Here is a 25199-nt window from a genome sequence, read left to right on the forward strand (position 1 = left end):
AACTTTAGAGGTTAGAGGGGGATATTTAACTGTACTGTCAGTGCTGTTGAATATTCCCTCAGGGCCCACTCAGCACCAGTTAACTAGGCAAGAGGTCCTCTTATCCTTTTAACTGTCTTTGAATATCAACCCCAATTGAGATAGTTGCAGAAGGGTAACTGTGCTAATCTATAGTAGTAGCAGAAATGACAGAAGATGGTGCCATCTTATGCACGTAGGGGTCCTTTTACTTAGCTGCGGTAAAAAGGTGCCTGAGGTAGTGCAAGCACGCCTTTTGGGTGCGTGCTGGGTCATTTTCTACTGCATCTAGGAAAAAGGGCCCTTTTAAGGGGCCGGGAAATGGACATGTGCTAAAATTGAAATCAGTCCGCTTTTATTTTCTGCCTGAGACCTTACCGCCACCCACTGACCAAGTGATAAGGTCTCACGCGCTACCTGCGCAGTAAGCATGCAGTGTGCACCAACTGCTGTTTACCGCTGGGTAAGCAGCCCATGGTGGAAAATAGAAAATCATTTTCTACTGCGGAATTTGGCGCACATCAAATTTAGAATTACTGCCTGCCACATGCTAGCAGTGGTGTTGATTTGGCGTACGTTGTACGTGCATAGGCCCTTCTGCGCCTTTGTAAATTGGTTAGTCTATAGATCAATGCTTCTCAATCCTCTCCTGGATACACACCTAGCCAGGTTTCCAGAATTACCACAATAAAAATAGATGAAATAGGTTTGCTCATAGTAGGTATCCAGTATTCTATAAAGAGATGCTTACATTTAAGCACCAAGAAGGTGTCTAGTTGGAGCCTGTTCTACAAGGGAAATTAAATACCTACTTCTCTTTATAGAATGCTAGCATAGCAACACAAATATGTGAGTGTAACTTAGGCACAACCACTTACACCAGCAACGGAGTAGGTATAAATGTTCACATCTAGATTGAGAAATAAAGTGGCAGATAGACTTTAATATTTATAAGTGCAAAGTAATATGCAGAGACAACATGAATTTAATGTTCTGATAGACAATAATGGACTCTAGCTGTTACCACTAAGGAAAGAGATCATATAATTATGGGTATTTATCTAAAACAGCCTAATGTTCAGTGGCAGTCAAAAGGACTAATAGAATATTCACCATTTAATAAAAGGATTAAAATGCAACAAATAAACTGTTAAATGTGCCATACTGCATCCACTTCTTAAATATGGCATGCAGTTCTGATCATTACCCTAACTCTAAAAGGATATGATGTACCTAGAAAAGGTATGTGGAGAGCTGCAGAAAAACTAGGTCACTGTAGCTTGGAAAAGTGAGGAGAGATGTAAGATGTTTAGATTAACAGTGAAATGTATGGGGCAAGTAAAAATGGAAATTACTATTTATTATCATTTGGTAACTAGGAGGTTACTATATGTAACTATTAGTCAGCAAGTTTACAACAAAGAAAAACAAGTACTTTTTCACGTCGCACAATACTGAAGAGTGAAATTCATCATCACTGTGGAGACACGTGTCATAAAAGAACTCAAGAAGAGATTGGAGAAAAGAATCAGGGCCGCTGAGAGACAAAGCTGAACCCGGAGGCAAACAATCTTCAGAGCCCCACCGCCATCCCCCACTGCCCTGCTTCTCCCCCTTACCACTACTTCTCCCCACCACTTCCCCTCTCCTGCAGCAGCGAATGAGAGAGTGATCTGCTGGCTATAGGTCCTTCTTCCTGCCATGTCCCTGTTTCCTCCTAGAGTGGAGGAGTAGCCTAGTGGTTAGTGTAGTGAACTTTGATCCTGGGGAACTAATTCCCACTGCAACTCCTTGTGACTCTGGGCAAGTCACTTAATCCTCCATTGCTCCTGATACAAAATAAGTACCTGAATATATGTAAACCGCTTTGAATGTAGTTGCAAAAAAACCTCAGAAAGGCAGTATATCAAGTCCCATTTCCCTTTCTGCAGGAAGAAGGACCTGTGGCTGCCAGAGTAGTTTCTTTTGATCACCAGTACTGGGCCCTCCTTGGAGGCCGGGCCTGAGGAATCTTGCCCCCCACCCCCCTTTCTTGGTGGCTTTGAAAAGAATTAGGGATGTGCACAGCAAAATATTGTGGTTCATTGTTGTGTCCTTTTTGGAGTCTTTACTGATTTTAGATTTTCTGGTTCTTTTCAAACTTTTGTCAATGAAAAAAAAAACAACTACTATGATAGTTAGAACTTTTAAATGCAGAGAAGTAACAAGCTAAACTGATATTGCCCTAGGTCCAATGCATTTTTAAATTACATTTGCTAGAAAATGGAAGACTACCATACTCTTTTCTTAGATACCTCCTCTAAATACTCACTGCTGAGACAAATGGACCGCAGTAATATCATTTTTTACGAGCATCCACTACGTGCGCCAAAAAATATATTTTATTTTCCAGCGCGTGGTGCTAACCGGGCAGTAATCAGCATTGTTCATGCGCAGTTGATTACCACTTAGTTAATGCTTGAGACCGTACTGCTAAGTCAATGGGTGGTGGTAAAGTCTCAGGAACATCCATTTTCGACTAAAAAAGAGAGGCTTTTCTTGCAGGCATGCTGATAAATGGACTTGCGTACGTCCAATACACGTGTCTACAACAGTGCAACTTAGTAAAAGGATCCCTATCTTGGGTTCTTTAGGCTATTTTATGCTGATGTTTAATTATTCACCTAAAAGAGTCTTTGGATAAAACAGGATTTTGTTATTGAGCATAGTTATTTTGCAATAGGTGAATGACTGATGGGTAGCTTTTTTAAAAATAATTTAGAAAAAAATATGTGGCTGCTATAAAAAATCCTGACATGATGGAATTGCACTAAGGGGCCATTTTATTAAGCAGTGCTAAAAAGTGACATCCCATGCGCAAGTCTTTCCCACTGGTTAAGGTCACTTTTAGCGCTGCTGGTAAATGGCCAAATTTCCTATTTCTTTAATACTGGCCATGTGGTAACTTTCCCAATAGTGTGTGGCCATTACAGCATGAACATTTAAGATGCCAATTTTGAAGGTGGTAAGGACGTACGCGCTAATCCTGGGCTAATTATTTAGTATATGGTAATGCTCATATGCTAATTGATTGACATAGCCATGCCCAATCACCCTCCCCAAACATGCCCCAAGTGCTAAAAAATACATTTTATTTTTTAGCACATAGCATGCACACATGCAAAAACTACCCCATGGTAAGCACTTGTCAGTGCTTACTGCTGCTTAGTAAAAAAGGCTCTTAAGTCTGAATTTTATGATATATACACCTCCATTTTAGAAAGGACGTAGAACTCAGAAATCAAGATAACTTAAGCTTCACTAGTATGATAAAATAGAATCTGCTGACATGAAGACTGTTTTAAATATAGGAGAAATAAATACTTATGTACTGAATGCATGTGGCACAAACATACGTTAGAAAAAAAAGTCAAATATTTCAGTGGATTAAAAACCAGCACATAAATGAACATAAAAATAGCTATACTGGATCAGATCAATAGCCGATCTAGCCCAGTATCCTGTTTCCAAAAGTGGCCAATCCAGGTCACAAGTACCTGGAAGAAACTCAGATAGAGGAAAGTACCAACTCTGGGAATATATACAGAGTGGAAAATAGAGTAATAGTAAAAGAGAAAACCCCACTCAGTCTCAGATGCCTCTTAGGAAGTCTGCTGACATAAACTAATTTGCATAGTCCCTAGCTCCTCCAAAAAGGAACTGGCTTAATTTGCTTATCACACTGTCTGATGGGAAATGTGGTCTTTGTATAAAGTGCACAGGGAGGAAGTGGCTATGAGTGGCTCATAAAAGTACAGTTCCATACTAAAGATATGTCTTAATGCATTTTATTTCACTCTGAGTCTACAGGCTGCAAGGAAGAGGGACCTGGCCAGTATTAATACTTTTTTGTCCTGAATCTACACTGTTTAAAAGTTTAATGGTGTGCTCTCTTGCTCTTTTATAGTGACCGCTAGTAGCTTCAGCCAAGAATTGTTACAGCCCAAGGGTATTATGGGAAGCCTTTGGCATGATACTGATTATATTTTAGCTAGCTATATAAACCTAGAAATTCAATACTGGGGGCAGGGCATGTCCCAACATTAAATTTCCAGGTGTAACGTCAAAACACTGAGCACCACTGGCTGAATATTGACCCCATAGTTTACTATGAAAACTCTCCTGTGAATGAAGAATCAAAGAAAGGAATTTCTTCAGTGGGTGCTGCTGCAGAGTTCTAATGAGTGAAGAATGTCACAAGGCTTTAGGACATAGTTCCTTAATCAAAGCAATCTGGAGCAGAAATACAACCAAGGAAAGGTTCATAACGCAACAGCATATACCAAGCCAAGTTCAAGTGCTTAAGTAGACAGAAGCTCGCTCCTGCTTGCCCTTTATCACCCCCCCCCCCCCCCCCCCATTCATTTAAGGCTCCTGAGCACTGGGTGCTTGGGAGAATTTCAACTTAATTGATACTTTAGTCAGCTCAATTGGAATATTAATTTAAGTTAAGCATAACATTTTATACTGTTCATAGAAGAAAATATAAAATTGGTGTTTTAGTCCACATTTAGGGCTTTTTCAGGTTTTCTATAGCATTACACAGGGATGCATTTCAAGAAAACTGATTTTTATATGCAGTTTCTATAATGATTTAAGCTTCTTCAAAATGATGTGTCTTCCACAAATGGGAATGTCAACAGATAATCAATGAACTTTGCCATGAGTTCTTTGCAGGAAAATTGAATATGTGTGAAGGTATTTTTAAAACACAGTAGTAATCAAATGTCCCAGAGCAGAAATCTGTTTGACAGGTACAAATAGCTTTTATGGTTTCTGGTGCCCCTGAGCTCTTATGCCCATAAGTATAAATCATCAGTTTCCAAACAGTTCAATTGTTGTTTACACCAGAGTGGCAACATGATTTGACTTAAAAATAGCATCAAATTAGGGAAAACAATGAGCAAGTAAATTGTTTGTGGCCTATCTCCTGCATAGCTGTTTTTAGGCTCTCAACCTGTTTGTCTAATGGTTTAAAACTACTGTGAATGGAAACCAATTGTATCCTTTCAAAAACAAAGTTTTCACTAGATACCTTTATGAGAAAGCCTCCATCATTATGATAAGTTAGAAACACAGTTGAATTTTATAGGGGGAAAAATATAAATATTGCAAATCTGTCTCAACATGTTTTTGCTTGAGTGAGAATTCCTGTTGTTTTGAATTTTAGTAAATGAAAACATTGATAAAAATAGAGTTGTCCTGCAGTTACAGATTCAAAATAAATAGAAAGAGGTGACTTAGATTTTCTCATAGCTATCTATCTTTCTAATTGTACAAAGAGCAGTAGTGAGCAGGCCATTGAGCACAACAGTATATGGATACTTCATTCATATAATTATTGGAATTTTCAGCAAAATTATGCATTCAACTTTGAAAGCTGAAAATGAAGTCACAATTTTATTCAGATAACTAACCTGTTGAAAGTTTTTCCTGCCATCAATGCATTCAGACTTAAATATATATAGGGATCAATATTTAAACCCCTGTATCGAAAATGAGATGCAACAAGATTGCAATGCACATTGCTAATCACCAAAAAAAAGTTTTGTGAGCCAAACTTTTAATGGCTAGCTGCATAAGGTCCTTTGAACACTGAATTGCTAGATTTTAGTACAACCAGATAGATAAACATATGTACTAGCCACTTTAAATAAAGGGTGAGAGAAGGACTGAAGGTGCAGTGAATGAACAGGGAGCATAATGACTGTGTCATGAGATGGAAAAGGAGTATGCAGGAAGTGGTGCTTTGACGTGGGAAATGAAAGGACCCAAGAACCGAAGACCAGAGACGATGGAAATGAAGAGAAGTCATTAGAAAAGTAGATGAGCAATAACTGGAGCTAGTAGTAGTTCAAAATGTGAAAGAACCCTGAGGAGCAGTGAGTGAAAATGAAATAGCAATGGGCCGTGTGGCTTGACACAATTACTAATGTGATCAGTCGCTTTTACTGCTCAGGATCAAAGTGCCGAATAAGATGTAAACACCCTTATATGACACCTTGATCACTAGTGGTATCATATTCTGAACCCAGACACTTGATGGGGGTAGGAGCAACTGGCGATCGCTTCTAAACACAAGGGAAATTTCTGGGTATGAGCCAAGGGAGATGCCAGTGTGGGGATAGTGCTATTTTAGGTGTTGGGAGCTGTTAAAAGAGATGGGGGGGGGGGGGGTGCTATTTCAATTGTCATAGGTATCAAGGATGGGGATCGGCTACTTCAGGTGTCAGAGCCATGATAAGAGCATTGCTAAAAATGCAGATACACTTACCATCTCTTCTTCGCATTGTGTGGTCTCTTAAATAATGGGCAGTATGAATTCTTATTCATGCCATGGTCCTTAGTCATTAACCAGTCAATATTCAGCTGGTGGCAGTCAGCATTTTTTAAACGCACACTGTCACAGGCTAAATTAGCTCTGGATATTTAATGCCAGGACGCCAGAATTTATACAGGTCCTGGCTAATATTCAGCTGAGACTTGTATAAGGTACTTATATGGAGTTGAAGTCTGCATACCCCCTTCCCAAAGCACCATGTTCTAATCCACTCTCCCACCCCTGTGAGACCCAGAGAACCCACCCAGACCTATATACCATCTCTGGTGATCTAGTGGTTCTTTGGACAGGAGCGAATCCCAATTTTGATTCACGACATTCATTCAACAGACAAGTTTTACAGATTCTTAAACTTGTTTTTTACTGGTTACATTGACTTCGCTCCATTCACAATCTTTTGGATTTTACCACTCTTCACACACTTATACGCTCCTTTTAAATTTCACAGATGGACTATTTCAATCCTGTTTACTGCAGGATTGCTGAATCCCAAATATGTTGTCTCCAGATTTTACAAAACTTATAAGCCCGTTTTTTATGCAGAGCTGAGAAAGGTGATTATCCAGCTTATAATCAAAAAAGAAAAACGCCTATATTGCGACCCAAATCGGGAGATAGACGTTTATCTCACAAAAATGAATAACGCGGTATAATCGAAAGCCGAACTTGGACGTTTTCAACTGCACTCCATCGCAGAAGCGTACAAAGTTGATGGGGGTGTGTCGGAGGCGTGGTGAAGGCGGGACTGGGGCATGGTTATCACCCGAACAAAGATGGGCGCCTTTCGCCGATAATGGAAAAAAAGTATGCGTTTGTAGCTAGAATTTAGGGCACTTTTCCTGGACCCTGTTTTTTCACGAATAAGGCCCCAAAAAGTGCCCTAAATGACCAAATTACCCCCAGAGGGAATCGGGGATGACCTCCCCTGACTCCCCCAGTGGTCACTAACCCCCTCCCACCACAACAAAATGATGTTTCACAACTTTTTATTTTCACCATCAAATGTCATACCCACCTCCCTGGCAGCAGTATGCAGGTCCCTGGAGCAGTTGTTAGGGGGTGCAGTGGACTTCAGGCAGGTGGACCCAGGCCCATCCCCCCCTACCTGTTACAATTGTGCTGCTTAATGCTTATTAGTCGTCCAACCCCCCCAAACCCACTGTACCCACATGTAGGTGCCCCCCTTCACCCCTTAGGGCTATAGTAATGGTGTAGACTTGTGGGCAGTGGGTTTTGAGGGGAATTTGGGGGGCTCAACACACAAGGGAAGGGTACTATGCACCTGGGAGCTCTTTTACCTTTTTTTTTTTTTTTTTTGTAAAAGTGCCCCCTAGGGTGCCCGGTTGGTGTCCTGGCATGTGAGGGGGACCAGTGCACTACTAATCTTGGCCCCTCCCACGAACAAATGACTTGGATTTATTCGTTTTTGAGCTAGGCGCTTTCATTTTCCATTATCGCTGAAAAACAAAAACGCCCAGCTCACAAATTGTCGAATAAAACATGGACGTCTATTTTTTGCAAAAATACCATTCGGTCCGCCCCTTCACGGACCCGTTCTCGGAGATAAACGCCCATGGAGATAGACGTTTTCGTTCGATTATGCCCCTCCACATCTTATTCTCTTTTGATCAATTTATATTTGCTGCCAGCCCATTATTGTGTCCAGTTCAAAATTCTTTGTATCACCCACAAAGCACTTCACCTGGGTGTGCCTTTATACTTGTCCTCACTAGCTATTCCATACACCCTGAGTCATATACTCTGCTCCATGGGTGCTCATTGCTTGTTTTTGCCACCCCACCCCCCCCCCCCCCCAATCTGGCACACCTGAAGACACCTGTTGACATCACTATGGGGCTTCAACTGTTTGAAATTGCTGGCGCTCCTGTTTCCTTGATAGAGGTGATACCTGGTGGAATCTGTGTGTTTGGTGGGCCTCTTCTTTTCTGAATACCATTTAGCAAGGGTATCTGATTCCCTGTTTGGGATTGCTAGTACCACGGCCACAAAGCCCAGCACACTCAGCACAATCCACTAGCACCACCAGAAAAGGGAGATAGACCACTCAGGCAAGCCTCATGGCTGAACGGGAACCCACTCATACAGAGTCCAAGTGTACAGGCCTCATGGCCAATCTGGAACCGAGTCACACATGAGGGAAGGGAGAAAGAACAATGAGGGGTCCCAAAAGGAACTGAAGCACATGCAATGCACACAACACTAGCTAGTGACACAAGGGAAGAACGACAGACAAAAGCTGGCAGGTACAGGCTACGACCAGAGAAAGAGAATGCAAACAAAGGCTAGGCAGAAACATAGGTAGCAGAGGCAAAGCCCATAGAGAAAAAGGGAAAGCCGGGGACAGAATGGGGCAAAGACTTTATGAGCGCGAAGCTCCACAGGAACACTCTAGGCTTTACCATAAGGCACTCAAATACACTAGACTGTCCCACACAGCGCTCAAGGGAAAAAGGAAGCCACTCACAGGAACACTCTAGGCTGTACCATACAGCACTCAACGGTAAAGGGAAGCCACCTATAGGAATACACAAGGCTGAGCCACAGAGTCAAAGAACAGACACTAGAGACAAAGGGAAAAGCAAGCAAGCAGGAAAGGCTGCCTTTGCATACACCAAACAGATAAAGACAATGTACACAATAATCAGGAGACAAGCACAGCAAACAAAGTGTAAAAACAGGCTAAAGGGAAGGGCTGCTAAACACAAGTCAGGAAAAAGCAGGGCTTACACTGCAGTCGAAGGATTAGAGCTAACAAAGAGGAAAAAACAAACAATGTTCTTACCAGAACTCAGTCAGCACGTGGAGACAGAGCAACAGAGCACCCACAGGTGCAGGGGAGCAAGGTAATCAAGAAAAGCAGCTTAGCTAGGGAAACAAACAACTAGCACACAGAGACAGAGCAACAGAGCACCCACAGGTGCAGGGTAGCAAGGTAATCGGGGAAAGCAGCTTAGCTAGGAAAGCAAACAAGCACACGCTGGGAACAACCAGCACACACAGAAGCTACGAGCAATGAGAGGAGTAAGCAAACTCCCACAAAAGCACGGTGTGCTACTAGCACAGACAGAGAGAGGGTAGCAGGCTTCAGATGACAGGGATCAACGCTAAAGCATGGACTGTAGAGAAAGGTAGGCTTAAATAGATCTGACTTCTGATGTCTGCTGCCTCAGATGTCAGCTCGATCCCTAACAGGCCAATCAGAAGCGAGTCCCAGTCATTCCCCTGCCTCTCTAGCAGAATCATAACAGGCGCATGGATACAGGGTGTGGCCAAAGGGACATGTCCTAAGTGGCATGCCCTGCCCCTTGGGAACCCCTTGGAGCACCAAGGAGCACTGAGGAGTGGCCAGCTGGTGAGAAATGGGGAAACGTAAAATTAAGACCAAGACATCTACAGTTGGACATTGGACAAATATTTGTTGCCTTCTGGAACATCAACATCTCAGGTACTGTCTCCGACTGGGATGTCTTTGTCCTCTTCATATCATACTCCCTCCTTCACTAGTGACCTGTAAAGATGGGGAATCCCAAGAGGTTTCCCCTTCCCAAACTGGGACTCCTTCTGAGACTCCATTTGTATATTTTACTAAATTGCCATCTGCCCTTCCATCAGTGAGTCTCTTTTCAGAATCTCATGTAGATAGGGACAAGCAAAACATTACTTTGAGAAACTTATCGGAGTCACATTTATGGATGGAGGGCTTACTAAAAAATGCTGTTTCTCAAGCTGTTACTTTCTCACAAGAAGTAGTAGAAAAATTGGTGAATGTAACACACATATTCCATCATTAATTACCTTATTTGTTCCACAAAAGAAAATATTTAATCTTTATTTTTTAATGTTTATATATAGAACGCTAAGGCTAGAACCGAAGCATCATAAAACTCTTTCACTGGCTATGAGATCTCTTATGACGCACAGCCATCCAGATCTGCAGCATTTTTGCATTACTTAATGATCTGCCTCTGGCACTAACTCTAATTATTTTGTACAAATAAAAAACTTTATTGTTTTTATCAAAACAACTTCTACCAACAACAACCCCAGTACTTAACTAGACGTAGATAGTCACAGCGCTGAAGACAGTTTTATGATGCCTCTGAATATTTCTAGTACTTGAATTAAAGCTGGTGGCCACTTTATACCCATATATTCAGCGCTAATATCTGAGTATGACCCTGCAATGAATATCCAGGTATGAAAAGTACGTGGCTACCATTGTTTAAAAAATGACAGCGGTGGGCTGAATATTGACAGAACACTATTTACATATTGATTCTGATTCTATAGATTATGCCAAATTCTATCTCTTTCCTGGATAGTTGAGGCTTCAGGTTTGAGGCCATTGACTTGGTGTCTTCCCTGGCACCCTGAAGCAAAATTTAAGTAGTGATTTTGAGTTATTACTAGGCAACCCACCGTTTAACTGAGGCTTAAAGGCTTTGGGTATTGGGATATAAGAGGGTGTTCAGACAACCTTAATGGAAATTTCCTGTAGGGCTATCTTGTTACCAGCGGCAGAGAACTGCCTCCTAGGGTGCCCTGACTCACTTTGCCATTCATATACACTTGCTATTTGTGTAAAATATTCTGTATGGTAGACCTTGTGATATTCTACTACTACTACGAATCATTTCTATAGCACTACCAGTCATACACAGCGCTTCACAATTGAACATGAAGAAAAGACAGTCCCTGCTCAAAAGAGCTTACAATATTCCTGGGACTACATATAACTTTCTGAACAAACTGAATGCATGCTAACAAATGCATATCTCTTCTATGTTGTGCCACAGAATGTGTCTCAAGGATGCTACAGAAACCCAAATATCTTTTATATTATAGCTTGCTGCAACTGATACATAAATGGATTAGATTAGCAGCATTCAAGCTATATTTTCTTAAGTTTCTAATGGCTTTAAGTACAGACACATTGCTATCTAGACTCTGCTGATTTCCCTTTGTGAGGAATAAATATGAAGCTAAAAATATATTAAAGCATTCCATACCAAAAGAGTGTACTTCATTTCTGTTCATAACATTCTTTCAATATGATTTTGAGATGACAAAAACATTGATTTTAGTTAAAAGCTCGAAAGAACATTCCGGGAGAAGTAGTCTATTAGGAGGTTGCAAGTATGTAATTTTCTTGTTCTCAAAACCCGCAGCATATATTTTGGACTTTTAAGAGTAGCTAAAAACAAATGACCTTGGCCACTAAAACATTAGCATTCTCTAAGGGTCAATTTTCAGCATCTGGCTGGCTGCACAAGAGTTAGTGGGTTTGATCCTGTTGAATGAAAATTTTGCTAAGAAAAAAAAATGTTGAACTTGGCTCACTAGCATTGATTTTTAGTGCTAGTCATGAAGACAATTTTATAATAGCTTGCCAAAATTTAAATGCCAAATTTCTGTAGGCTGTGAGCCTATTCAATAAGAACACTTACATATACACGTATTCTTATAGAATTCTAGCTTAAACCGGCGTTGGAATACTTAAAGGTAGGTGTTTCTATTTATGCCAAGTCTATGGCTGGCATAAACTTGAAAATCTAAATAGCATTTATGCACATATCATAGTGATTTCTCACCTTGCATTTTTATACTAAGACATTTAAGTGCGTAAAAAAAGAATGTGAATGGCAGTAGTCTATGAATTTGAGTGCTTATAGCGTTTATAGGGGATCTTTTACAAAGCGTCGGTAAGCCCAATGCAGGCTTACTGAACGCTAAATTGGGATTACCACTGGCCCAATGCGTTCACCAGTGGTAGTTCTGCCCTGAGTGCACGCCATTTCTGTGGAAAAAGAAAACCCCCAGAAATGGCTTGCATGACGGTAAGGGCTCCCCACCACATGGCCACACGGTAAGAGTTCTCTTACCACATGGTCATGTTTGTCTGGGGGCTTTTTACCTGCTGTGGTAAAAAGGGCCCTGGCATGCGGGAAAAATGGCCCCCACCACTAGCGCAGAGCCCTTTTTCCTGCAGCTTGGTAAAAGGAGAGGGATAAAGTACAGTTCTATAATTAGATGCCCAGATTTGTGTTCCATGTATATGTGTATATGTACAGGTTACTGGCATGTTCACATGTAAGTGACTAAGAGCTAATCTGTAAGTTGCACGTCTATTTCCCAATTGCACTCCCTTCCCACCAATCAGAACCCCCACTTCCCCCATCATGCTCCCACCCCTTGATCACATACTTACCTCCTGATCAGACCCCTCCCCCAACCCACCCCAAATGACTCCATTCCAGCATCAGGGGCCTATCAGTCCTGTACATGGTAGTCCAGCGGTCCTAGAACAAAAATGATTTCCAGTAGTTCCTGCCCTGCTGGTGCCATTTCCAAAATGAAGATCCTAATGGTAGTCTCACACTATTAATGCTAGGGGTATAAAAAGATTACAAATCAAATAGGAGAGCCTTCTATCCAATGTGCTTCATTCCCTAACAACATATATCAGATGTTTCTAGGTTAGCACTTGTATATTTCATTCATTTTGGAACACAAAATGATGCTTTATAGTGCTCACTATCAGAGGTGACCTCTAATTTGCAGGGCAATTTTAAAAGCCATTTACAGGAATTAGCTACTGATTTAGCCAGGTAAATTGTCATTTGAAAATTGGCTGATCTCAACTTACAATCAACCTCAATCCCCAGGAAGGTGACATCAGGTGACATCTTTGAGATAAGTGTCTATTGACATGTTTATATCAGCATTCTTTGATGAAGACTCATTTGTGGTCAGTGTCATTGTATGAAGGATTAGGATAAGTGCCTTAACACAAAATTTACAGATTTGTTTCTAAAAGAAGTAGACATCTGTTTTGTAAAACAAATATATTACACATTTATTTTGGAGATTAATTAGCATTAAAATGTCAAAAATAAACTAGTAATGGCAGGGCATGATTATACTGTAAAACAGTGCATAACAAAAGGTAACATGCTTCATCCTGGTATGGCAGTGAATTTGATTCTGCTGTATTATTTGTTGCACATGACGGGTAATTCAATAAAGGGGAACCTACTTTTAGGCAGGGGCGTATCTGCGTGGGGCCACAGGGGCCTGGGCCCCCGCAGATTTCGCCCTAGACCCCCCTACCATTGACCCTTTCCACCTCCCCCTCCTTTCCGCACGCCCGCCACCAACCCGTCGCTGATCTTTGCTGGCGGGGGACCCCAAGCCCCCGCCAGCCGAAGTCCTCTCTTCCGTGCAGGATGCAAGTTGCAACGCTTCCTGTTCTTCTGAGTCTGACGTCCTGCACGTACAACGTGCAGGACGTCAGACTCAGAATTTGGAACTCAGTCTGACGTCCTGCGCGTTGTACGTGCAGGACGTCAGACTCAGAAGAACAGGAAGCATTGCAACTTGCAGCCTGCATGGAAGAGAGGACCTCGGCTGGCGGGGGGTTGGGGTCCCCCGCCAGCAAAGGTAAGTGACAGCAGCGGGGGAGGGTTGGCGGTGGCGGGAGAGGGTGGAGAGTGTCATTGGTGGTGAGGGGGGTCTGGCAGTGGCGGGGGGGGGGGTCCAGAAATTGCGGGGGGGGATCGGTGGTGCCGGGGGGGGGGGCTAATATGTGCCCCTCCCTCTGGCTCTGGCCCCCCCTACCTCCAGAGTCCAGATATGCCCCTGCTTTTAGGCATCAAGAAGGTGCCTATTTGGAGTTCCTTTTACAAAGGAAACCAACAGGGCAATTCTATAACCTGGCACCTACACTTACACTCCACTTAGGGCGTCAGAAAAGCCAACACTGGCAGTTATGCACATATGCATTCTAGCACGTAAGTGCTATAAATGGTAACTGCAAGGGGGCATATATGTGGGTGGAGCATAGGCGTGTCTCTAATTTACATGTGCAACATAGAATAGTATAAGTTCCATGCTTTGCTTGGTGCACTTAGGTACCCATTTTCACCTTCTCTTGACCTGGCATAAAATGGTCACTCCTAAATTGAGGTGCACCAATTTGGATTTATGCAAATAGATGCTGTCTGCTGTCATAGAATTGACACTCACTGTGCATCAGAGGTGCATCTAAATGGAGGCACCAAATTATAGGTTTGCTCCAAGTGTCTATTTTCCTTTATAGAATACTAGTGTAGCAGCGGAAATATGTGTGCATAATTTAGGCACAACCACTTACACCGTAAATGATCAAATGTAACAAAGAAACCTTATATCACTTCTTCATCAGGAGCTGATTATGAATTGTGTCTCTGCCAAACTTGAACTCACTACAAACTCAGTTGCAATTACATTTTTGCAGACCTTCAGAAGGTGAGTAAATTTGGATATGCATTTTGTCGAATACCAAACACAAGGGTGCGGGGCAGTGTTCTATATACCTCCTCACATACCATCCCCCTCAGCTCAACTGTGCCTGGTTAAGCATCTGCCACATCAGGGTCCCCCTCCTGAAACAAAAAATCAGCATTAACATGTTCTCGGCCGCCTGATTTCTCACACAGAAGCTAAAGGGCTGGAAGCTGAGGAACCAGTATATAACACATGGGTTTGAGTCTTTATGGTGAGCTATCCACTGAAGGGGTTGATGGTTGGTGATCAATGGGGGGGGGGGGGGGGGGGGGGGGGACTTATATACCGCCTTTCTGTGGGTTTTCCAACTACATTCAAAGCACTTTACATATTATATACAGGTTCTTATTTGGACCTGGGACAATGGAGGGTTAAGTGACTTGCCCAGAGTCACAAGGAGCTGCAGTAGGAATCAAACCCAGTTGCCCAGGATCAGAGTCTTCTGCACTAACCATTAGGCTACTCCTCCCAATAATTAACATTGGAATGTCTCCAGGGCCTATTTAACAGTTAGGGTTTCCTTTTCAATTACCACATAATTCTTCTCTCTCAATAATAGCTTCCAGCTAATATTGGCCACCAGGTGTTTTCCCTGTCCACTTCCTGGGACAGAACAGTCTAACTTCTGACACATCGGTCTGCACGATAATGGGCCAGTTGAAGTCCAGACTGATTAGCACTGGCTCCAAGCAAATGTCCCTCTTCAGGGTCTGGAAGGCAGCATCAAGTTCTTCAGTCCAGTATATATTTTCCGGAGCTTTCTTCTGTAGGAGGAGGGTTAGTGGTTCTGCTTTTTCAGCAAATCCCAAAATAAACTGGCAGTAATAACTAATAAGCCAGAGGAAGGCTTGTTCCTGTTTCTTCGTCTGGGGTACTGACACCTGGGTGATTGTCTCTGCCTTCTGGATCTGGGGTATCACTTATCCCTTCCTAACCGAGTACCCCAGGTATTGGACTTCTTTTTTCCCCCAAGAAGCACTTTTTTAGGATTTGCTGTTAATCCAGCGGTCCATAGACTATCCAGTACTGCTTGGATGAGATGGGTCCTCCAATCCTTACTGTAGATGACAATGTTAAGTAGGCAGCCACATAGTCACCATGCAGTTTAAGTAGGCAGTTGTCGTGTTCTCGAGGACCTTGGCATTCTGTCAGGCTTCTTCCCCAGGAACCCTGGGTACGTGAGTCCTTGGACCACGGCCGAGGAGCGGCAGTGGCAGGCAAGGTCACCTTCGGAGCAGAGAAGAGACAAGGCTGGACTGGAACCCCGGACTGGAGTCCTGCACTGGAACACTCGGGACTGGAACGCACCGGACCGGAACACACTGGAGTAGGCTTCACCTACGCTTAGCTGCCTTTCCCCGAGGGTTGAGCCCTCAGTTCGATCAGCCAGTAGGGCTTACAGGAAAACCAGAACTGGAACCAGCAACAGGAACAACCGGAGTCAGGGTCCAGCGGTGCTCCCAGGTACCTAGGCTAAAGCAAGGCAGACAGGCAGGGAAGAGGACACAGGAGCTACATACAAGCTAAGCTCAAGGGAAGGGGAATGACAGCTACGCTTGCCAGAGGAAGGGTTAGACTGGAGCTACAGTAGCTAACAGATAGAAAGGAGAGAAATGGCTGCAGCCTCAGCTGCTGACCAACCTCAGACAGGGAGTAGCACCACTGCACAGGGATAACAGAAAGGCTAGAAGCCCACGGAGAATAATAAACACAGAAAGGCTGAAAGCCCACAGAGCAATAAACACAGAAGGGCCAGAAGGCCCACAGAGCAATAAACACAGAAGGGCCAGAAGGCAAGGCCCACAGGTGATAGTAACTCGCAAAGCAGAAGGGCTGGAAGCCCACAAGAAAAGACAAGGAAAGCTAACTGTGCAAACAGCACACTAACCTCGGGGCCTAAGGCACTGTGGAGGCATTGGCAATGCAAAGGCAAAGACTGCAGTCTCTAAGTGCTTAATAAAGCCCTTCAACACCAAATGCACAGCTGCAGCAATCTCTAAGCACTACAGAGGCTGTTCAGGCACAAACCACAGAGCAGGCAGAAAGCACAGTGAAACACAGAGAGGCTTCCCACACCCAGGTGTAGTGTAGTGAGGCAATTAGTGTCATGCTGCTGGATGCAGCCAGCACAGAGAGCCAGAGCTAGCTCAGAAAGGACAGACAGAAGAAACAGGAGCCAGCTAGGAAGCTGACCCCCAGGAATAAGGTAAGTCTGAGGGTGGTCATGGCCACAGACGTGACAGCAGTCCATGCAGCACTGGAAGGTAGCTGGAGCTTCATGAAGGCCAAACAGCAACAATGGTCAGGTCCAGGGTCAAGATGAATTGGGATGCTCCCAATTGCTCAATGAATTCATCCACTCTCAGCATTGGATAGGCCTCTAGTTTGGAGAAAGCATTCACCTTCCGAAAATCAATACAAAAATTGATGCTCCTGTCTGGTTTTGGTATACCAGCACAATGGGAGATGACCAATTACTGGTTGACTCCTTGATGGCACCCAGTTCCAGTAATTCAGCAACCTCCTTTGCCATGGCCTACTGCTGGGCTTATGGAATCTGATAGGGGCGTTACTGGACTACAATTCCCAGCTCAGTGATAATATCATGAGTTCTAAGGTGGGTTCTTCCCAGCATACTGGAAAACACATCTTGATTCTGGCATACTAACTGCTCTAGGTAGGCCTTCTGAGAGACAGAAAGCTGGTAACCAAATGGAACTTGCAGGTACCCAAACTCTATCTGAATCTCTGGTCCAAAGTCATCACTTCTTTAACTAATTAATGTGGAAGATCTTTGCCTTGTCCCTCCTGTCTGGTTGGGCCACCTTATAATTGGCAGGTCTGTACAACTTCATAAGGATCTTTCCTCTTGCATAATACTCTCTGAGGAGGGTAACAGGATGGAAGGTTCTCTGTACTGTTTTGTGATTGTAGGCTTGGACTTGACCTGCATGAGCCTTTTCCAAGCAGAGCTTGGTTGCCTCACATCTTTCTTCAGTCTCTTCTGCATGGTAAGCACATATTTGGCCAAGTTCCTTCCTGAGCTGGTTTTCCAAACCATATCCATGATTTCCCTAGATCTTCACCCATATAACAGCTCAAATGGAGAGAATCCTGTTGAAGTCTGGGGCACCTCCTAGATAGAAAATAATACATACAGGAGTAGAGAATCTCAGTTTTTCATTCTTTCAGCAACAAACTTCTCCAGCATTTGCTTGAGAGTCTTATTGAAGTGTTCCACCAGGCCATCTGTCTATGGATGGTAAACAGACATCTACAAGGTCTTTACTTTAAGGAGGGCACACCCTTGTTTCATGACCTTGGGCATATAGGCGATGCTTTGGTCAGTTAGTATTTTGATAGGAATTCCCATCTGAGAAAATACTTCCCACAGAGCATTGACCACTGTGGTAATTTTCATATTATGCTGGGCAATAGCTTCTGGGTAGCAAGTGGCATAGTCCAAAATAACCATGGGTGGTATGTTCTAGGGACTCCACAAAGTCCATTGCCACTCAAGTATGAGAATGAGAGGGGCAGGTGTAACCCCCGCAGGACACTCAGCTGGCAGGTTGGGCAGGATTGACAAGAGCTCAACTTGCTTGAATACAGCCGGCCAGAAAAACTGAGACAAAATCTATTCTAGGGTCTTCTCCCCCAAGTGACCTCCTAATAGGTGACTGTGAGCTAATTGCATGACCTTCCTATGGTAGGGTTAAGGGACTAACAGTTGCTCTACCTCTTCCCCCTTCAGGGTTCCCTTGGTCACCCTGTACAACAAGTTACTCTTTATTTCTTTCCAAATGAGAGTCTTGACATTCCCAGAGTCCACCAGTGCCTGATATGGGCATCCTTCCAACTCAACTTGTAACACAGTTCTGGCTCTCAAGATGGAAGGCCTCCACAACATTGCAACAATTGGTAGTTATTACATTCTCATTCATGGCATCTTCTACTAAATCATGACAGTCTCTGGCTATATGGCCTCTTTCCCCACAATTGAAACAAGTGGGGAGTAAGGATCCTGCAACTGGGCTAAGGGTGCATAATGTGTTTGTGAGAACAAGGGCTTCCATCGCTCTGAACCCTTCCTTGGTGACCCTTAGCTGAATGGTGTTTTCTTATCTCTTGGGTTGTCCGGTCCAGTCTTTTCTCTATTCCTCCCAGGACTTCCAACCCGCTTCTTCTCTTTGTAAAGTTCTGACTCTGGTTGTACTTGATAGAAGGCTTTGGCTGCTTCTGAAGTACTCTCTCTGGGGTCAATTTAGGGTTCTGCCTTACCCACTGTTTCATAGATGAGAGTAGTCCTTCAAGGAACTGCTCTGGGAGGATAACTCTTTCGATATCTGGGCATGTCTTTCCTTTCAGCCACCCTTCAGCCACCTTCCAGACAATTTCCTTGATATGGTAAAAGAAACTCTGGGGGTTTTCTTTAACTTGCAGTAAAGTGGTGTAGAAATAAATCAAAACATAGAAAAGAAAATAAGATGATTGGACTAGTTATGAGAAGCTTTCAAGGTAGCCCTTTTTTTTCAGATCGGAAATAAGTAAATGTTGACAAATAACAGTGAAACACAAAAGCATTCAATAGCAGTCTCACAGGAAGAGGCAGGGGTAGGTTAGGTAAGAAACAGGAAGAGCTGGGTGGATGAGAGTCAGGGAGAGATGGATGGTAGATAAAAGGGTGACAAAGTAGTATAATTTTATGATTTATAATGGGTTGGAAACCCAAATCTTTGTTGAGTCCTGTCTGATGGGTGTCAAAATATTTCATCATTTTGACTTCAAAGGTCTTGCGTTCCTGGATTGACTTAAATTTTCCTTTTAGTATTCTTACTATAAGATCATTGATGCAGTGTTCTGGTTTTGTGAAGTGCTGTCCCACAGAGGTGGCATCCTGGTTGGCATTGTAATGTTTAATATTGTATCTATGTAAAATGAGCTTCATCTTTAGCATCTGGCTTATTTCTCCAATATAGCACCCTTCTTCATTCTTTTTGCATTGAATTATACATACCACATTTGAGGATGAGCATGCAAATGATCCCTTTATGCTGAATGTTTTTCCCATGTGAGTGACTGGAGGATTCTATGAGATGTGTTGGTACAGTTTGCAGCTAGGCATAGTGCAAGGATGTGTGCCATTCTCTTCTTTTTGAGCTTGTATTTGGAGTTTGCTTTTCACTAAGAGACAGAAATTAGTGAAAAGCAAACTGCACAAAACCAGAACACTCCACTCTAACCAAACAGGATTCAGATGCCACAACAGCACAGAAACAACTATGCTATGACCATGTTATACCACTACTGAAGGAGGCCCACTGACTGCCAATCATAGATTGCATCACATATAACCTACTCCTCTTAGTACATAATTCAATCCCCCAATATATTGGGGATCAGTGACTCCTCCTTCAGAGTCATTGGGGGTGGGGGGTGGGAGTGAGCTAAAGTGAGAGAATGAGAAGCCCAGCCCTAAGGGGACTGTTTATGGGAAAGTTGAGGAGGGAAATGTTTGTGGGTCTAGATGGATAAGAGATATCATGTAGACTAGAGGTGGAGTTAAGAATTAATAAAAGCTGTTGTTGTTCAGGGCACATGGTCTTTGGTTGCCTCTACCTGCGCCAGGACCCGTGAGGAGAGGGGGTTCCTGGATAGGGTCAATAACCTAAGGCTGAACTAAAAGGAGGTTTTTGCAAACTAAAGCATTTACTGTGGAGTGTGAGGAGTGCCTCGGGAGCAAAACAGGAAAGAACCTGTTTGGTGTCAGAGGCAACAGCTCAAAGAAGTACTCCTTTGGAGGAAAGATAGACAGGGAGGTCTGGTCTTAAGTGGGTCTGGCAGCTGGAAGAAAGCCCAGTGGGACATCTTGCTGCAAAAGGTTTTACAAGCACATCCTTGGATTATTCTGCCCTAAAGGATGGGTATTGGACTGGCGGAGTTGTAAATATGTAAATACCTTAGGATTTATAAGTGGACTATTAAATTACACCAAGAGTCTTGAACTGGCATTTAAACTTCTTTCAGATATAAACCATTGTGGATACAAATTGAACTGTTTGATAAGGAGTGAACTATTTGTTATCAGAAATGTGAAGTTTGGATAAACTGCCTGAAGCAGCATTCAAGTAAAGTTCATATTTGTTTTCATAAAATCTGGCCTGGACAATTTCTTTAGAGTGAGCATAAAGCTTATTTGCTTCTGGACTGATAAAGAAAATAAGAGTAAAAGTGTGGCTTAAAAACCCTATGGTTTACTGACATAAGTCTGGACCTGGTCTGTGTCCAGCTCAGTAAAGAATCTAAAACTTACTGTGACCCTGGTTTCAGGTGCTGACCCGAAGAGCTAGCTGGTGCCCAGAGCTGTGTGCTGAGACCAGGGTTATAATAAGATCATGATTTCTGGTGAACTCCTATTCCTCGCCCGATATCTAACTTCATAATGCTTGTTTAGGACATTTAGATCATCACATCTAAATTGGCTCATCATTTCCTCTTTCAGAGAAATTGTTTATGGTACCATAAGATGATCTATCTTTTTGGTTCAGGGTTTGCAGCTCTGGAATTTGTTACCATAACAATTCAGACTTCAAACATCCCAACAAAAATTTAAGAATGAATTAAAAACATTTCTTTTTACTGATACATACAAATGCTAGTGGGGTCTGACCACTGTGAACCTGGACTACACAGTTGTCCCTGTATATTTCCCTCCTCCTTTCTCTGCTACTGAAATTATACTTTCCTCCTTCCCTAGCTCTGAAGTCATTTTCTTTCTTTATCTCTCCCCATCTATTTTAGATTATGTGCTGCTCAGATATTTACTTGCTGAGTGGGATAGAAAGTTCTAAATAAACTTGAAACACTATTTTATATAGACAACATAAGCATCTATGTAACCTTTATAACATAGATTCTCTTTCACAAATTAACGTCTGCTATAAAGAAGGTGTACATGTATGCATTTACTCTATGAGTGTAATTCTATAAAGAGGTATCTTGAAAATGTCTGCTTAGAGTCTAGTTTATAAAGAAAAGTAGATGCCTATTTTCTTAAAAAAAATACTAGCATAGCCAGGTATGTACAAACATTATCCCTTGGATTCTATATAGGTTGCCCAAAGTTAGGCATCCAAATTTGGGTGTGCAGGACAAATGGATGTGCACATTAATGAATTAACAAGGTGTCAACAATCAATTATTGATATTAATTGACACTAATTTGAATTTGTGTGTGCACCTGCTTGTGCACTATTCTATAACCTGCACACATAAATAATCTCGCATGTAAACCCAAAGGAGGTATGGGCAGGTGAGGGGGTTCCCAATACTTAGGCAAAGTGTTATAGAATACTGTGGTTATAAGCCTGGCTTGTGCAACAGGATTCACACCAGGTTTCTGCAGGCGTAAATCCACACACCCAAAGTTGGGTGCAGGAATCTGCACTAAGCACTATTCTATAAAGGGTACTCAGCCTGGAGAGCCCTTCATGGAATTGCGCTTAGCACACATTTTTCCCAGTGCCTAAATTTGAGTGCCGTTTACTGAATCTGGCCCTATGTGTTTAGGCAATTCTGCTTTGTTGCTTAAACATTTGGGGATAATGATATTTGTGCCATAAAGGAAGCAGAGATTGTTCATCAGATGAAAAGAGATTTGTGTTTGGCCCATTGTTATTTTCCTAATGCATGCCTTATTTGGCCTAAGTATTTCCCAGTGAGTCTGGAGGAATGTGACAAATGTTAAACCTATTGAGACATGATTTGTTGACAGTTGTTTGTCCAGGGTTATATCTTCCAGATTAGGTTCACCTTCCAGATATTAACTTGGATATTTTTCTGTCCTCTATTGTAAATGTCTTGGAGGTGTGTGTGCCATGTAAATTCGCAAATAACCATGGGGGAGGGGAGGCAGTGACAAGCAGGATTTGGTCCCACTAGCAGCAGGGAAGTAAAGGGCAACATCTTCCAAATTAGATATTCTTGTTGAAATTGGGGGGGGGGGGGGGGGGGGGGATTTCAGAATTAAATTTGCTTATGTGTGCAGACCATGTGTGTCACCACCATAAGACCAAAAGATCATGGGGAGGACGGTAGCACAGTCTGGCACTACTATGGTCTCTACAGGTGGGAAGCTATATTCACAGGATACCTAGGATACCTCTTTTGGTTAAACTGCAATCAAGTAACTGAATGACCAAGTGCAGCTGTAAAATGGGAGATATGGGCACAAATTGAATTGTTGTGAAGCTGGGAATGAAGTTTGGGAAGTAAATGACTAGATGGAAGATGTAAAGACCGCAGGATGAGAACCAGGGGCGTCAAGATCACATTCCACTGTGGCTCCTTGTAACATTATGCAAATCACTTAACCCTCCATTGCCTCGGGTACAACCTTAGGAGCTCTTTGCGCTAACACATGCCTCAGGCATCCTGTGGTAACTCTAAAATGTGCACGCACTGACCGTGCTCTAAAAAATATTCCTGTGCAAACTAGTTAGCACATCTACATTACCGCATACTAACTGGGTCATGAACAGATACTGTGTGATTACTTACCACTTAAAAAAGGGGTGGTGGTATGTGCTGTGACAAGGTAGTAGCCAGGGCTTGTCACAAGAGTGGGGGGAAAGCCTACTACATGTCCCAGAAGGCATTGAGAGCACCAACTCAAAAACCCAGAGTGATGCTGCCTTAATGGATGAGGAGCCTACCCTTCCAAATACTTCCTATAGAGGGCAGCGATCTGGTGGAAAGTTCCTTAGGAATAAGACTCCCACCAAGAAGAAGGTAGATAGGGGGAAAGATACCCATCTTGGTAGCCAGGTGGCATTCAAGGGAGTTATGCTAGTTCCCCTAGAGGGAAAACCATGTGGGAGGCCTCCTCACTGAAGACGGTGGGGTGTGGCCATTCCCAGCTAGCTGAAAGTGTGTGAGCTGATTAACAGGGAAGAGAAGGGCCCCAGTCCAATAGAGGGGCAGAAATAGGTAGGGGAGGATCTTGAGCCCTTGGACTGTGAGTAGACACCTTTGAAACCTCATGAAAGCTCAGTAGAGATAAAGGTGGAGGAGACAAACTGCACAGAGACTGAAGGGGCAGGATTCCTCAATCCCACTCAAAGTATGAAGTCAAGTTTGTGAACTTTATCTTGCTATTTTTATTGTTGTAAAGAAAAACAAGGCTGGAAGGTTTTCAGTTTGAAAGGGTCAATAGCAGAGCAGGCGGGACCAGTGTGATTACAAACACTGGGTGAGAGGAGGGCTGCATAGCCTTGGCAAAAAACTAGAAAGCCAAGGCTGTATTTTTGTTGAATCCTGTTTTTTAATGTTTGGGTTTTGAACAAAAGCAATAAGAGAAAAAACATGGGATATTTAGTGTCTCCATTAAAGACTCCTAAGGAAATGACATGAAGAAAGTGAGATAGGGTAGATGGTGAAAGGGGACACCCTATTGTTGAAATAATGGAACTATTTATTGCTGAAGATAAGGCAGTGTTTTGTGGAATTTTGTATTTCTTGGTATGTTGAATGAACTATGTCCCTGTGGGAAGAAACTGAACAACTGTAGTGGTGAATTCCTCATGGGAGCAGGTGCAAGAGCGGGAAACAAGCAAATGGAGTATTGAAAGGGGACTCTCAAAGCTTATGGTACTCATGTAGTAATTTTTAAAAATGACCATGCACTAATGGGAACATTAGCACATGGCCATTAATACAAAAAATAGAAAATAGGTCATTTTGTGGCTGTAGTAAAATGGTCTTAACACACAGTAAAGACCCACGTAAAGGCACGCTAAGGCAACTTTTTGCCACAGCTTAGTAAAAGGACCCCTAAGATTGTGAATCCACTAGTGACATGGAAAATACCTATTGTACCTGAATGTAACTTGATGGATTGTTAATTAAACTGCAGCTGTTTTATGCCACCTCCATGTCTTGTTATTTTTAGGCTGGGTATGTGCATATCCATGTTAGATCTGTTTAAATTGCTGAACTCCTTTAGACATGTGTATTCTTGTCTACTTCTTTGATATTGGATATAAATGATGGTAAATAATTTTAACAATAATATATATAAACATATGTATACTCATCTTTTCAAAAATTATAGTCAATTTATATATTTTTAGTGAATAAAATGCAATAAAGAAACAGAAGCATCTGACAGTTGTGATGTGCAGTTCAAGACCCTTAGCTCCTCTAGAGTTATACACTCCCATATGATATATGACCTTCAGCTTTGCTTTGTCTTTAAGTGCATTGCTTGCATGTTACAAATATATTCTGCTTGACAAATCCAAAGAGATCCAGTTTCAAAGTCTGATTCAGTTTAATAGTTCATACAGTAACCTTCTCCTTGCAACTGCACTATCACTTGTCAAATAGCAGAGATGGCATAAATTGTTAATCTGAGCAAATTTAAATGTACAAATCAAATGCCCATAATGTTGGGTAT

General features: G+C 42.5%; 1 protein-coding gene across 1 annotated transcript in view; it reads right to left on the reverse strand.

Annotated features, from left to right (window-relative positions):
* Positions 1-25199, reverse strand: part of PCDH15 (protocadherin related 15) — a 1022916-nt gene that overhangs the window by 425514 nt on the left and 572203 nt on the right.

Source organism: Microcaecilia unicolor, chromosome 5 (assembly GCF_901765095.1).
Source record: "Microcaecilia unicolor chromosome 5, aMicUni1.1, whole genome shotgun sequence".
Taxonomy (NCBI): Eukaryota; Metazoa; Chordata; class Amphibia; order Gymnophiona; family Siphonopidae; genus Microcaecilia; species Microcaecilia unicolor.